The following is a 13663-nucleotide window of genomic DNA, read 5'->3' as shown; positions in this document are numbered from 1 at the left end:
GAATTACAAAACAGAACAGGGTCACAAATGTAGAAAACCAACTTATGCTTGCTTAAGGGGAAAGGTGAGTTGGGGTGCTGCATAAAACCAGAGATTGAAATTAGCACAGGTACCGTTCCATAAGCCAAATATGTAATAGACAAGAGCTACTCCTTGCTAAATGAAGAGGACACAGCGCCCAATATTAAACGTCTAAGAATATACCTGACTAGTAAGAATCTTAAAACCTATGGATTTATTTGTCTCCGAAAGAGAATCAAGCGTGTGTACAGTGGCATAAGCGCAGCAGTGATAGGATTGGTGAGGTTCGGTGAGCAAATGCAGAACCTTTGTAGTCATATTGCATGGTACCCATTCCATGGGTCTCAACTCTCCAGGTTTAAGGGATTCTTCCTTCAGCTAAAACATGCATGTGGAACCCAGAGTATGATCCACCGTGTGATCGGGAAACGTGTTCAAATGTGTCAGTTTTCGTCCCCTGGTACTCGGGTGCAACATTCCAGACGCTTTACTAACACTCTCCCCTCTTGGAGAGTCAGTGCCTTTAACCTCCTGTTTGGCCCAGTTTGCAATTTCTGCGGAAGATGAACAGGAATAGGGAGAACCAATGAGAGACTAGCTGGAGGTGTCTGGACGGGCAAATTTAACTCTCATTTCCCACCAGGAAGAGGAATTAACCAAAGTCTCAGCGTGCCATGCCGGAACCACACTAGGGCCTGAAGCAATCCTGCGGTGTTGCGGCCAGCTCACAAGAAAGCGAGTTGAAGAAAGAAGCTCATGGGCACTGTAATTCACAAACTTGCAGAGTTATAAATGACAGCTATCGTCCAAAAATATATTGAAGTAAGGCTGCCAAGAGGACTTGAAAGGGGGGCAAAATTGCAGGAAACCGATTTCAGGAGGTAGACTGGAATTGCATGTAAAGCATACGAAAAGAGGCAGAACATCCACAATGATGCACTTGGCCAAAAAGGGCGTATGCGTTTTTTCCTCAATATATTCAGGAGAAAACCCATACGCCCTTTTTGGCCAACCAAGCAAGCTTGCATAGGAAATCTGCACTGCAATGAAGTTTCACTGCCCCCCGGTCAAAAGGGCCATCTGAAAAAAGTATAAAATCCAGAAAGGCACGACAGGCCATGGAGAACTGGAAGCCTTGTTATCCTGATGGATGGGATGTAAATTGCCAACAGCCACTCTGGAGAAGTGTATGGTGTTTCCTGAAACATCTAAAAAACAGAGCAACAGAGCCTAGGGCACTTCCACTTATGGTCCTATAGCACAGGGAAATTAAAATCAAAAAGACACAGCCACCCCAAAGTTTGGGACGGCTGTCTTTACAAGAACCTCGTTTACGGTACAAGTTCAATATCACAGAAAGTGAAAAATGGATAAAGAAGTTGTGGTACTTACGTACAATGCAATATCACTCAGCAATGAAATCTATGTCATCAGGCCCATAGCAGCATAATGAGTGGATTCAGTTACGATGATTCTAAGTGAAATAAGTCACACAGAAAAAGAAACATCATAAGTTATCACTACTACACGGAATGTAATCTTGGCTACCCAGGAACTGAATTACAAAACAGAACAGGGTCTCAAATGTAGAAAACCAACTTATGCTTGCTTAAGGGGAAAGGTGAATTGGGGTGCTGCATAAAACCAGAGATTGAAATTAGCACAGATACCATTCCATAAGCCAAATATGTAATAGACAAGAGCTACTCCTTGCTCAACCAAGTGGAATCAACACCCCATATTAAACGCCTAAGAATATACCTGCCTAGTAAAAATCTTAAAACCTATGGATTTCTATGTCTCCGAAAGAGTATCAAGCGTGTGTACAGTGGCATAAACGCAGCAGTGATAGGATTGGTGAGGTTCGGTGAGCAAATGCAGACCCTTTGAAGTCATATTTTATGGTACCCATTCCATGGGTCTCAACTCTCCAGGTTTAAGGGATTCTTCCTTCAGCTAAAACATGCATGTGGAACCCAGAGAATGATCCACCGTGTGATCGGGAAACGTGTTCAAATGTGTCTCAGGTTTCGTCCCCTGGTACTCGGGTGCAACATTCCAAATGCTTTACTAACACTCTACCCACTTGGAGAGTCAGTGCCTTTAACCTCCTGTTTGGGCCAGTTTGCAATTTCTGCAGAAAATGAACAGGAATAGGGAGAACCAATGAGAGACTAGCTGGAGTTGTCTGGACAGGCAAATTTAACTCTCATTTCCCACCAGGAAGAGGAATTAACCAAAGGCTCAGCGTGCCATGCCAGAACCAAACTAGGGCCTGAAGCAATCTTGTGGTATTGCGGCCAGCTCACAAGAAAGCGAGTTGAAGGAAGGAGCTCAGGGGCACTGTAATTCACAAACCTACAGAGTTATAAATGACAGCTATCGTCCAAAAATATATTGAAGTTAGGCTGCCAAGAGGACTTGAATGTGGGGCAGAATTGCAGGAAACCGATTTCAGGAGGTAGACTGGAATTGCATGTAAAGAATAGGAAAAGAGGCAGAACGTCCACAATGATGCACTTGGCCAAAAAGGGCGTATGGGTTTTTTCCTGAATATATTCAGGAAAAAACCCATACGCACTTTTCGGCCAACCAAGCAAGCTTGCAAAGGAAATCTGCGCTAAAATGAAGTCTCACTGCCCCCCGGTCAAAAGGGCCATCTGAAAAAAGTGTAAAATCCAGAAAGGCAGGACAGGCCATGGAGAACTGGGAGCCTTGTTATGCTGATGGGCGGGATGTAAATTGCCAACAGCCACTCTGGAGAAGTGTATGGTGTTTCCTGAAACATCTGCAAAACAAAGCAACAGAGCCTAGGGCACTTCCACTTATGGTCCTATAGCTTAGGGAAATTAAAATCAAAAAGACACAGCCACCCCAAAGTTTGGGACGCCTCTGTTTACAAGAACCTCGTTTACGGTATAAGTTCAATATCACAGAAAGTGAAAAATGGATAAAGAAGTTGTGGTACTTACGTACAATGCAATATCAATCAGCAATGAAATCTATGTCATCAGGCCCATAGCAGCATAATGAGTGGATTCAGGTACGATGATTCTAAGTGAGATAAGTCACAGAAAAAAAAACATCATAAGATATCACTACTACATGGAATGTAAACTTGGCTACACAGGAACTGAATTACAAAACAGAACAGGGTCACAAATGTAGAAAACCAACTTATGCTTGCTTAAGGGGAAAGGTGAGTTGGGGTGCTGCATAAAACCAGAGATTGAAATTAGCACAGGTATCGTTCCATAAGCCAAATATGTAATAGACAAGAGCTACTCCTTGCTAAATGAAGAGGACACAGCGCCCAATATTAAACGTCTAAGAATATACCTGACTAGTAAGAAACTTAAAACCTATGGATTTATTTGTCTCCGAAAGAGAATCAAGTGTGTGTACAGTGGCATAAGCGCAGCAGTGATAGGATTGGTGAGGTTTGGTGAGCAAATGCAGAACCTTTGTAGTCATATTGCATGGTACCCATTCCATGGGTCTCAACTCTCCAGGTTTAAGGGATTCTTCCTTCAGCTAAAACATGCATGTGGAACCCAGAGTATGATCCACCGTGTGATCGGGAAACGTGTTCAAATGTGTCAGTTTTCGTCCCCTGGTACTCGGGTGCAACATTCCAGACGCTTTACTAACACTCTCCCCACTTGGAGAGTCAGTGCCTTTAACCTCCTGTTTGGCCCAGTTTGCAATTTCTGCGGAAGATGAACAGGAATAGGGAGAACCAATGAGAGACTAGCTGGAGGTGTCTGGACAGGCAAATTTAACTCTCATTTCCCACCAGGAAGAGGAATTAACCAAAGGCTCAGCGTGCCATGCCGGAACCACACTAGGGCCTGAAGCAATCCTGCGGTGTTGCGGCCAGCTCACAAGAAAGCGAGTTGAAGAAAGAAGCTCATGGGCACTGTAATTCACAAACTTGCAGAGTTATAAATGACAGCTATCGTCCAAAAATATATTGAAGTAAGGCTGCCAAGAGGACTTGAAAGGGGGGCAAAATTGCAGGAAACCGATTTCAGGAGGTAGACTGGAATTGCATGTAAAGCATACGAAAAGAGGCAGAACGTCCACAATGATGCACTTGGCCAAAAAGGGCGTATGCGTTTTTTCCTCAATATATTCAGGAGAAAACCCATACGCCCTTTTTGGCCAATCAAGCAAGCTTGCATAGGAAATCTGCACTACAATGAAGTTTCACTGCCCCCCGGTCAAAAGGGCCATCTGAAAAAAGTATAAAATCCAGAAAGGCACGACAGGCCATGGAGAACTGGAAGCCTTGTTATCCTGATGGATGGGATGTAAATTGCCAACAGCCACTCTGGAGAAGTGTATGGTGTTTCCTGAAACATCTAAAAAACAGAGCAACAGAGCCTAGGGCACTTCCACTTATGGTCCTATAGCACAGGGAAATTAAAATCAAAAAGACACAGCCACCCCAAAGTTTGGGACGGCTGTCTTTACAAGAACCTCGTTTACGGTACAAGTTCAATATCACAGAAAGTGAAAAATGGATAAAGAAGTTGTGGTACTTACGTACAATGCAATATCACTCAGCAATGAAATCTATGTCATCAGGCCCATAGCAGCATAATGAGTGGATTCAGGTACGATGATTCTAAGTGAAATAAGTCACACAGAAAAAGAAACATCATAAGTTATCACTACTACACGGAATGTAATCTTGGCTACCCAGGAACTGAATTACAAAACAGAACAGGGTCTCAAATGTAAAAAACCAACTTATGCTTGCTTAAGGGGAAAGGTGAATTGGGGTGCTGCATAAAACCAGAGATTGAAATTAGCACAGATACCATTCCATAAGCCAAATATGTAATAGACAAGAGCTACTCCTTGCTCAACCAAGTGGAATCAACACCCCATATTAAACGCCTAAGAATATACCTGCCTAGTAAAAATCTTAAAACCTATGGATTTCTATGTCTCCGAAAGAGTATCAAGCGTGTGTACAGTGGCATAAACGCAGCAGTGATAGGATTGGTGAGGTTCGGTGAGCAAATGCAGACCCTTTGAAGTCATATTTTATGGTACCCATTCCATGGGTCTCAACTCTCCAGGTTTAAGGGATTCTTCCTTCAGCTAAAACATGCATGTGGAACCCAGAGTATGATCCACCGTGTGATCGGGAAACGTGTTCAAATGTGTCTCAGGTTTCGTCCCCTGGTACTCGGGTGCAACATTCCAAATGCTTTACTAACACTCTACCCACTTGGAGAGTCAGTGCCTTTAACCTCCTGTTTGGGCCAGTTTGCAATTTCTGCAGAAAATGAACAGGAATAGGGAGAACCAATGAGAGACTAGCTGGAGTTGTCTGGACAGGCAAATTTAACTCTCATTTCCCACCAGGAAGAGGAATTAACCAAAGGCTCAGCGTGCCATGCCAGAACCAAACTAGGGCCTGAAGCAATCTTGTGGAATTGCGGCCAGCTCACAAGAAAGCGAGTTGAAGGAAGGAGCTCAGGGGCACTGTAATTCACAAACCTACAGAGTTATAAATGACAGCTATCGTCCAAAAATATATTGAAGTTAGGCTGCCAAGAGGACTTGAATGTGGGGCAGAATTGCAGGAAACCGATTTCAGGAGGTAGACTGGAATTGCATGTAAAGAATAGGAAAAGAGGCAGAACGTCCACAATGATGCACTTGGCCAAAAAGGGCGTATGGGTTTTTTCCTGAATATATTCAGGAAAAAACCCATACGCACTTTTCGGCCAACCAAGCAAGCTTGCAAAGGAAATCTGCGCTACAATGAAGTCTCACTGCCCCCCGGTCAAAAGGGCCATCTGAAAAAAGTGTAAAATCCAGAAAGGCAGGACAGGCCATGGAGAACTGGGAGCCTTGTTATGCTGATGGGCGGGATGTAAATTGCCAACAGCCACTCTGGAGAAGTGTATGGTGTTTCCTGAAACATCTAAAAAACAGAGCAACAGAGCCTAGGGCACTTCCACTTATGGTCCTATAGCACAGGGAAATTAAAATCAAAAAGACACAGCCACCCCAAAGTTTGGGACGGCTGTCTTTACAAGAACCTCGTTTACGGTACAAGTTCAATATCACAGAAAGTGAAAAATGGATAAAGAAGTTGTGGTACTTACGTAAAATGCAATATCACTCAGCAATGAAATCTATGTCATCAGGCCCATAGCAGCATAATGAGTGGATTCAGGTACGATGATTCTAAGTGAAATAAGTCACACAGAAAAAGAAACATCATAAGTTATCACTACTACACGGAATGTAATCTTGGCTACCCAGGAACTGAATTACAAAACAGAACAGGGTCTCAAATGTAGAAAACCAACTTATGCTTGCTTAAGGGGAAAGGTGAGTTGGGGTGCTGCATAAAACCAGAGATTGAAATTAGCACAGGTATCGTTCCATAAGCCAAATATGTAATAGACAAGAGCTACTCCTTGCTAAATGAAGAGGACACAGCGCCCAATATTAAACGTCTAAGAATATACCTGACTAGTAAGAAACTTAAAACCTATGGATTTATTTGTCTCCGAAAGAGAATCAAGTGTGTGTACAGTGGCATAAGCGCAGCAGTGATAGGATTGGTGAGGTTTGGTGAGCAAATGCAGAACCTTTGTAGTCATATTGCATGGTACCCATTCCATGGGTCTCAACTCTCCAGGTTTAAGGGATTCTTCCTTCAGCTAAAACATGCATGTGGAACCCAGAGTATGATCCACCGTGTGATCGGGAAACGTGTTCAAATGTGTCAGTTTTCGTCCCCTGGTACTCGGGTGCAACATTCCAGACGCTTTACTAACACTCTCCCCACTTGGAGAGTCAGTGCCTTTAACCTCCTGTTTGGCCCAGTTTGCAATTTCTGCGGAAGATGAACAGGAATAGGGAGAACCAATGAGAGACTAGCTGGAGGTGTCTGGACAGGCAAATTTAACTCTCATTTCCCACCAGGAAGAGGAATTAACCAAAGGCTCAGCGTGCCATGCCGGAACCACACTAGGGCCTGAAGCAATCCTGCGGTGTTGCGGCCAGCTCACAAGAAAGCGAGTTGAAGAAAGAAGCTCATGGGCACTGTAATTCACAAACTTGCAGAGTTATAAATGACAGCTATCGTCCAAAAATATATTGAAGTAAGGCTGCCAAGAGGACTTGAAAGGGGGGCAAAATTGCAGGAAACCGATTTCAGGAGGTAGACTGGAATTGCATGTAAAGCATACGAAAAGAGGCAGAACGTCCACAATGATGCACTTGGCCAAAAAGGGCGTATGCGTTTTTTCCTCAATATATTCAGGAGAAAACCCATACGCCCTTTTTGGCCAACCAAGCAAGCTTGCATAGGAAATCTGCACTACAATGAAGTTTCACTGCCCCCCGGTCAAAAGGGCCATCTGAAAAAAGTATAAAATCCAGAAAGGCACGACAGGCCATGGAGAACTGGAAGCCTTGTTATCCTGATGGATGGGATGTAAATTGCCAACAGCCACTCTGGAGAAGTGTATGGTGTTTCCTGAAACATCTAAAAAACAGAGCAACAGAGCCTAGGGCACTTCCACTTATGGTCCTATAGCACAGGGAAATTAAAATCAAAAAGACACAGCCACCCCAAAGTTTGGGACGGCTGTCTTTACAAGAACCTCGTTTACGGTACAAGTTCAATATCACAGAAAGTGAAAAATGGATAAAGAAGTTGTGGTACTTACGTACAATGCAATATCACTCAGCAATGAAATCTATGTCATCAGGCCCATAGCAGCATAATGAGTGGATTCAGTTACGATGATTCTAAGAGAAATAAGTCACACAGAAAAAGAAACATCATAAGTTATCACTACTACACGGAATGTAATCTTGGCTACCCAGGAACTGAATTACAAAACAGAACAGGGTCTCAAATGTAGAAAACCAACTTATGCTTGCTTAAGGGGAAAGGTGAATTGGGGTGCTGCATAAAACCAGAGATTGAAATTAGCACAGATACCATTCCATAAGCCAAATATGTAATAGACAAGAGCTACTCCTTGCTCAACCAAGTGGAATCAACACCCCATATTAAACGCCTAAGAATATACCTGCCTAGTAAAAATCTTAAAACCTATGGATTTCTATGTCTCCGAAAGAGTATCAAGCGTGTGTACAGTGGCATAAACGCAGCAGTGATAGGATTGGTGAGGTTCGGTGAGCAAATGCAGACCCTTTGAAGTCATATTTTATGGTACCCATTCCATGGGTCTCAACTCTCCAGGTTTAAGGGATTCTTCCTTCAGCTAAAACATGCATGTGGAACCCAGAGTATGATCCACCGTGTGATCGGGAAACGTGTTCAAATGTGTCTCAGGTTTCGTTCCCTGGTACTCGGGTGCAACATTCCAAATGCTTTACTAACACTCTACCCACTTGGAGAGTCAGTGCCTTTAACCTCCTGTTTGGGCCAGTTTGCAATTTCTGCAGAAAATGAACAGGAATAGGGAGAACCAATGAGAGACTAGCTGGAGTTGTCTGGACAGGCAAATTTAACTCTCATTTTCCACCAGGAAGAGGAATTAACCAAAGGCTCAGCGTGCCCTGCCAGAAACACACTAGGGCCTGAAGCAATCTTGTGGTATTGCGGCCAGCTCACAAGAAAGCGAGTTGAAGGAAGGAGCTCAGGGGCACTGTAATTCACAAACCTACAGAGTTATAAATGACAGCTATCGTCCAAAAATATATTGAAGTTAGGCTGCCAAGAGGACTTGAATGTGGGGCAGAATTGCAGGAAACTGATTTCAGGAGGTAGACTGGAATTGCATGTAAAGAATAGGAAAAGAGGCAGAACGTCCACAATGATGCACTTGGCCAAAAAGGGCGTATGGGTTTTTTCCTGAATATATTCAGGAAAAAACCCATACGCCCTTTTTGGCCAACCAAGCAAGCTTGCAAAGGAAATCTGCGCTACAATGAAGTCTCACTGCCCCCCGGTCAAAAGGGCCATCTGAAAAAAGTGTAAAATCCAGAAAGGCAGGACAGGCCATGGAGAACTGGGAGCCTTGTTATGCTGATGGGCGGGATGTAAATTGCCAACAGCCACTCTGGAGAAGTGTATGGTGTTTCCTGAAACATCTACAAAACAAAGCAACAGAGCCTAGGGCACTTCCACTTATGGTCCTATAGCTTAGGGAAATTAAAATCAAAAAGACACAGCCACCCCAAAGTTTGGGACTGCTCTGTTTACAAGAACCTCATTTACGGTATAAGTTCAATATCACAGAAAGTGAAAAATGGATAAAGAAGTTGTGGTACTTACGTACAATGCAATATCAATCAGCAATGAAATCTATGTCATCAGGCCCATAGCAGCATAATGAGTGGATTCAGGTACGATGATTCTAAGTGAGATAAGTCACAGAAAAAAGAAACATCATAAGATATCACTACTAAACGGAATGTAAACTTGGCTACACAGGAACTGAATTACAAAACAGAACAGGGTCACAAATGTAGAAAACCAACTTATGCTTGCTTAAGGGGAAAGGTGAGTTGGGGTGCTGCATAAAACCAGAGATTGAAATTAGCACAGGTACCGTTCCATAAGCCAAATATGTAATAGACAAGAGCTACTCCTTGCTAAATGAAGAGGACACAGCGCCCAATATTAAACGTCTAAGAATATACCTGACTAGTAAGAATCTTAAAACCTATGGATTTATATGTCTCCGAAAGAGAATCAAGCGTGTGTACAGCGGAATAAACGCAGCAGTGTTAGGATTGGTGAGGTTCGGTGAACAAATACAGACCCTTTGAAGTTATACTGCATGGTACCCATTCCATGGGTCTCAACTCTCCAGGCTTAAGGGATTCTTCCTTCAGCTAAAACATGCATGTGGAACCCAGAGTATGATCCACCGTGTGATCGGGAAACGTGTTCAAATGTGTCAGTTTTCGTCCCCTGGTACTCGGGTGCAACATTCCAGACGCTTTACTAACACTCTCCCCACTTGGAGAGTCAGTGCCTTTAACCTCCTGTTTGGCCCAGTTTGCAATTTCTGCGGAAAATGAACAGGAATAGGGAGAACCAATGAGAGACTAGCTGGAGGTGTCTGGACGGGCAAATTTAACTCTCATTTCCCACCAGGAAGAGGAATTAACCAAAGGCTCAGCATGCCATGCCGGAACCACACTAGGGCCTGAAGCAATGCTGCGGTGTTGCGGCCAGCTCACAAGAAATCGAGTTGAAGAAAGGAGCTCAGGGGCACTGTAATTCACAAACCTGCAGAGTTATAAATGACAGCTATCGTCCAAAAATATATTGAAGTAAGGCTGCCAAGAGGACTTGAAAGCGGGGCAGAATTGCAGGAAACCGATTTCAGGAGGTAGACTGGAATTGCATGTAAAGCATAGGAAAAGAGGCAGAACGTCCACAATGATGCACTTGGCCAAAAAGGGCGTATGCGTTTTTTCCTGAATATATTCAGGAAAAAACGCATACGCCCTTTTTGGCCAACCAAGCAAGCTTGCAAAGGAAATCTGCACTACAATGAAGTCTCACTGCCCCCCGGTCAAAAGGGCCATTAGAAAAAAGTGTAAAATGCAGAAAGTCAGGACAGGCCATGGAGAACTGGGAGCCTTGTTATGCTGATGGGCGGGATGTAAATTGCCCACAGCCACTCTGGAGAAGTGTATGGTGTTTCCTAAAACATCTAAAAAGCAAAGCAACAGAGCCTAGGGCACTTCCACTTATGGTTCTATAGCTTAGGGAAATTTAAATCAAAAAGACACAGCCACCCCAAAATTTGGGACGGCTCTGTTTACAAGAACCTCGTTTACAGTACAAGTTCAATATCACAGAAAGTGAAAAATGGATAAAGAATTTGTGGTACTTACGTACAATGCAATGTCACTCAGCAATGAAATCTATGTCATCAGGCCCGTAACAGCATAATGAGTGGATTCAGGTACGATGATTCTAAGTGAAATAAGTCACACAGAAAAAGAAACATCATAAGTTATCACTACTACACGGAATGTAATCTTGGCTACCCAGGAACTGAATTACAAAACAGAACAGGGTCTCAAATGTAGAAAACCAACTTATGCTTGCTTAAGGGAAAAGGTGAGTTGGGGTGCTGCATAAAACCAGAGATTGAAATTAGCACAGATACCATTCAATAAGCCAAATATGTAATAGACAAGAGCTACTCCTTGCTAAATGAAGAGGACACAACACCCCATATTAAACGTCTAAGAATATACCTGACTAGTAAGAATCTTAAAACCTATGGATTTTTATGTCTCCGAAAGAGAAACAAGCATGTGTACAGCGGCATAAACGCAGCAGTGATAGGATTGGTGAAGTTCGGTGAGCAAATGCAGACCCTTTGAAGTCATATTGCATGGTACCCATTCCATGGTTCTCAACTCTCCAGGTTTAAGGGATTCTTCCTTCAGCTAAAACATGCATGTGGAACCCAGAGTATGATCCACCGTGTGATCGGGAAACGTGTTCAAATATGTCTCAGGTCTCGTCCCCTGGTACTTGGGTGCAACATTCCAGACGCTTTACTAACACTCTCCCCACTTGGAGAGTCAGTGCCTTTAACCTCCTGTTTGGCCCAGTTTGCAATTTCTGCGGAAAATGAACAGGAATAGGGAGAACCAATGAGAGACTAGCTGGAGGTGTCTGGACGGGCAAATTTAACTCTCATTTCCCACCAGGAAGAGGAATTAACCAAAGGCTCAGCGTGCCATGCCGGAACCACACTAGGGCCTGAAGCAATGCTGCGGTGTTGCGGCCAGCTCACAAGAAATCGAGTTGAAGAAAGGAGCTCAGGGGCACTGTAATTCACAAACCTGCAGAGTTATAAATGACAGCTATCGTCCAAAAATATATTGAAGTAAGGCTGCCAAGAGGACTTGAAAGCGGGGCAGAATTGCAAGAAACCGATTTCAGCAGGTAGACTGGAATTGCATGTAAAGCATAGGAAAAGAGGCAGAACGTCCACAATGATGCACTTGGCCAAAAAGGGCGTATGTGTTTTTTCCTGAATATATTCAGGAAAAAACGCATACGCCCTTTTTGGCCAACCAAGCAAGCTTGCAAAGGAAATCTGCACTACAATGAAGTCTCACTGCCCCCCGGTCAAAAGGGCCATCTGAAAAAAGTGTAAAATCCAGAAAGGCAGGACAGGCCATGGAGAACTGGGAGCCTTGTTATGCTGATGGGCGGGATGTAAATTGCCAACAGCCACTCTGGAGAAGTGTATGGTGTTTCCTGAAACATCTAAAAAACAGAGCGACAGAGCCTAGTGCACTTCCACTTACGGTCCTATAGCTTAGGGAAATTAAAATCAAAAAGACACAGCCACCCCAAAGTTTGGGACGGCTCTGTTTACAAGAACCTCGTTTACGGTACAATTTCAATATCACAGAAAGCGAAAAATGGATAAAGAAGTTGTGGTACTTACGTACAATGCAATATCACTCAGCAATGAAATCTATGTCATCAGGCCCATAGCAACATAATGAGTGGATTCATGTACGATAATTCTAAGTAAGATAAGTCATAGACAAAAAGAAACATCATAAGTTATCACTACTACACGGAATGTAAACATGGCTACCCAGGAACTGAATTACAAAACAGAACAGGGTCTCAAATGTAGAAAACCATCTTATGCTTGCTTAAGGGGAAAGGTGAGTTGGGGTGCTGCATAAAACCAGAGATTGAAATTAGCACAGGTACCGTTCCATAAGCCAAATATGTAATAGACAAGAGCTACTCCTTGCTAAATGAAGAGGACACAACACCCCATATTAAACGTCTAAGAATATACCTGACTAGTAAGAATCTTAAAACCTATGGATTTATATGTCTCTGAAAGAGAATCAAGCGTGTGTACAGGGGCATAATCGCAGCAGTGATAGGATTGGTGAGGTTCGGTGAGCAAATGCAGAACCTTTGTAGTCATATTGCATGGTACCCTTTCCATGGTTCTCAACTCTCCAGGTTTAAGGGATTCTTCCTTCAGCTAACACATGCATGTGGAACCCAGAGTATGATCCACCGTGTGATCGGGATACGTGTTCAAATGTGTCAGTTTTCGTCCCCTGGTACCTGGGTGCAACATTCCAGACGCTTTACTAACACTCTCCCCACTTGGAGAGTCAGTGCCTTTAAGCTCCTGTTTGGCCCAGTTTGCAATTTCTGCGGAAGATGAACAGGAATAGGGAGAACCAATGAGAGACTAGCTGGAGGTGTCTGGACGGGCAAATTTAACTCTCATTTCCCACCAGGAAGAGGAATTAACCAAAGGCTCTGCGTGCCATGCCGGAACCACACTAGGGCCTGAAGCAAGGCTGCGGTGTTGTGGCCAGCTCACAAGAAATCGAGTTGAAGAAAGGAGCTCAGGGACACTGTAATTCACAAACCTGCAGAGTTATAAATGACAGCTATCGTCCAAAAATATATTGAAGTAAGGCTGCCAAGAGGACTTGAAAGCGGGGCAGAATTGCAGGAAACCGATTTCAGGAGGTAGACTGGAATTGCATGTAAAGCATAGGAAAAGAGGCAGAACGTCCACAATGATGCACTTGGCCAAAAAGGGCGTATGCGTTTTTTCCTGAATATATTCAGGAAAAAACCCATACGCACTTTTTGGCCAAC

The 13663-nt window shown here is 43.6% G+C and overlaps 1 long non-coding RNA gene across 1 annotated transcript in view; it reads right to left on the bottom strand.

Annotated features, from left to right (window-relative positions):
• Positions 1-6207, bottom strand: part of LOC137203839 (uncharacterized) — a 783639-nt gene extending 777432 nt beyond the window's left edge. Inside the window, exon 1 of the long non-coding RNA XR_010933335.1 lies at positions 6150-6207. This is a non-coding gene — a long non-coding RNA (uncharacterized lncRNA). The remainder of the gene's footprint in view (positions 1-6149) is intronic.
• Positions 6208-13663: the final 7456 nt, after the last annotated feature.

Source organism: Pseudorca crassidens, chromosome 1, assembly GCF_039906515.1.
Source record: "Pseudorca crassidens isolate mPseCra1 chromosome 1, mPseCra1.hap1, whole genome shotgun sequence".
NCBI lineage: Eukaryota > Metazoa > Chordata > Mammalia > Artiodactyla > Delphinidae > Pseudorca > Pseudorca crassidens.
This window is presented reverse-complemented; position numbering and strand designations above follow the sequence as displayed.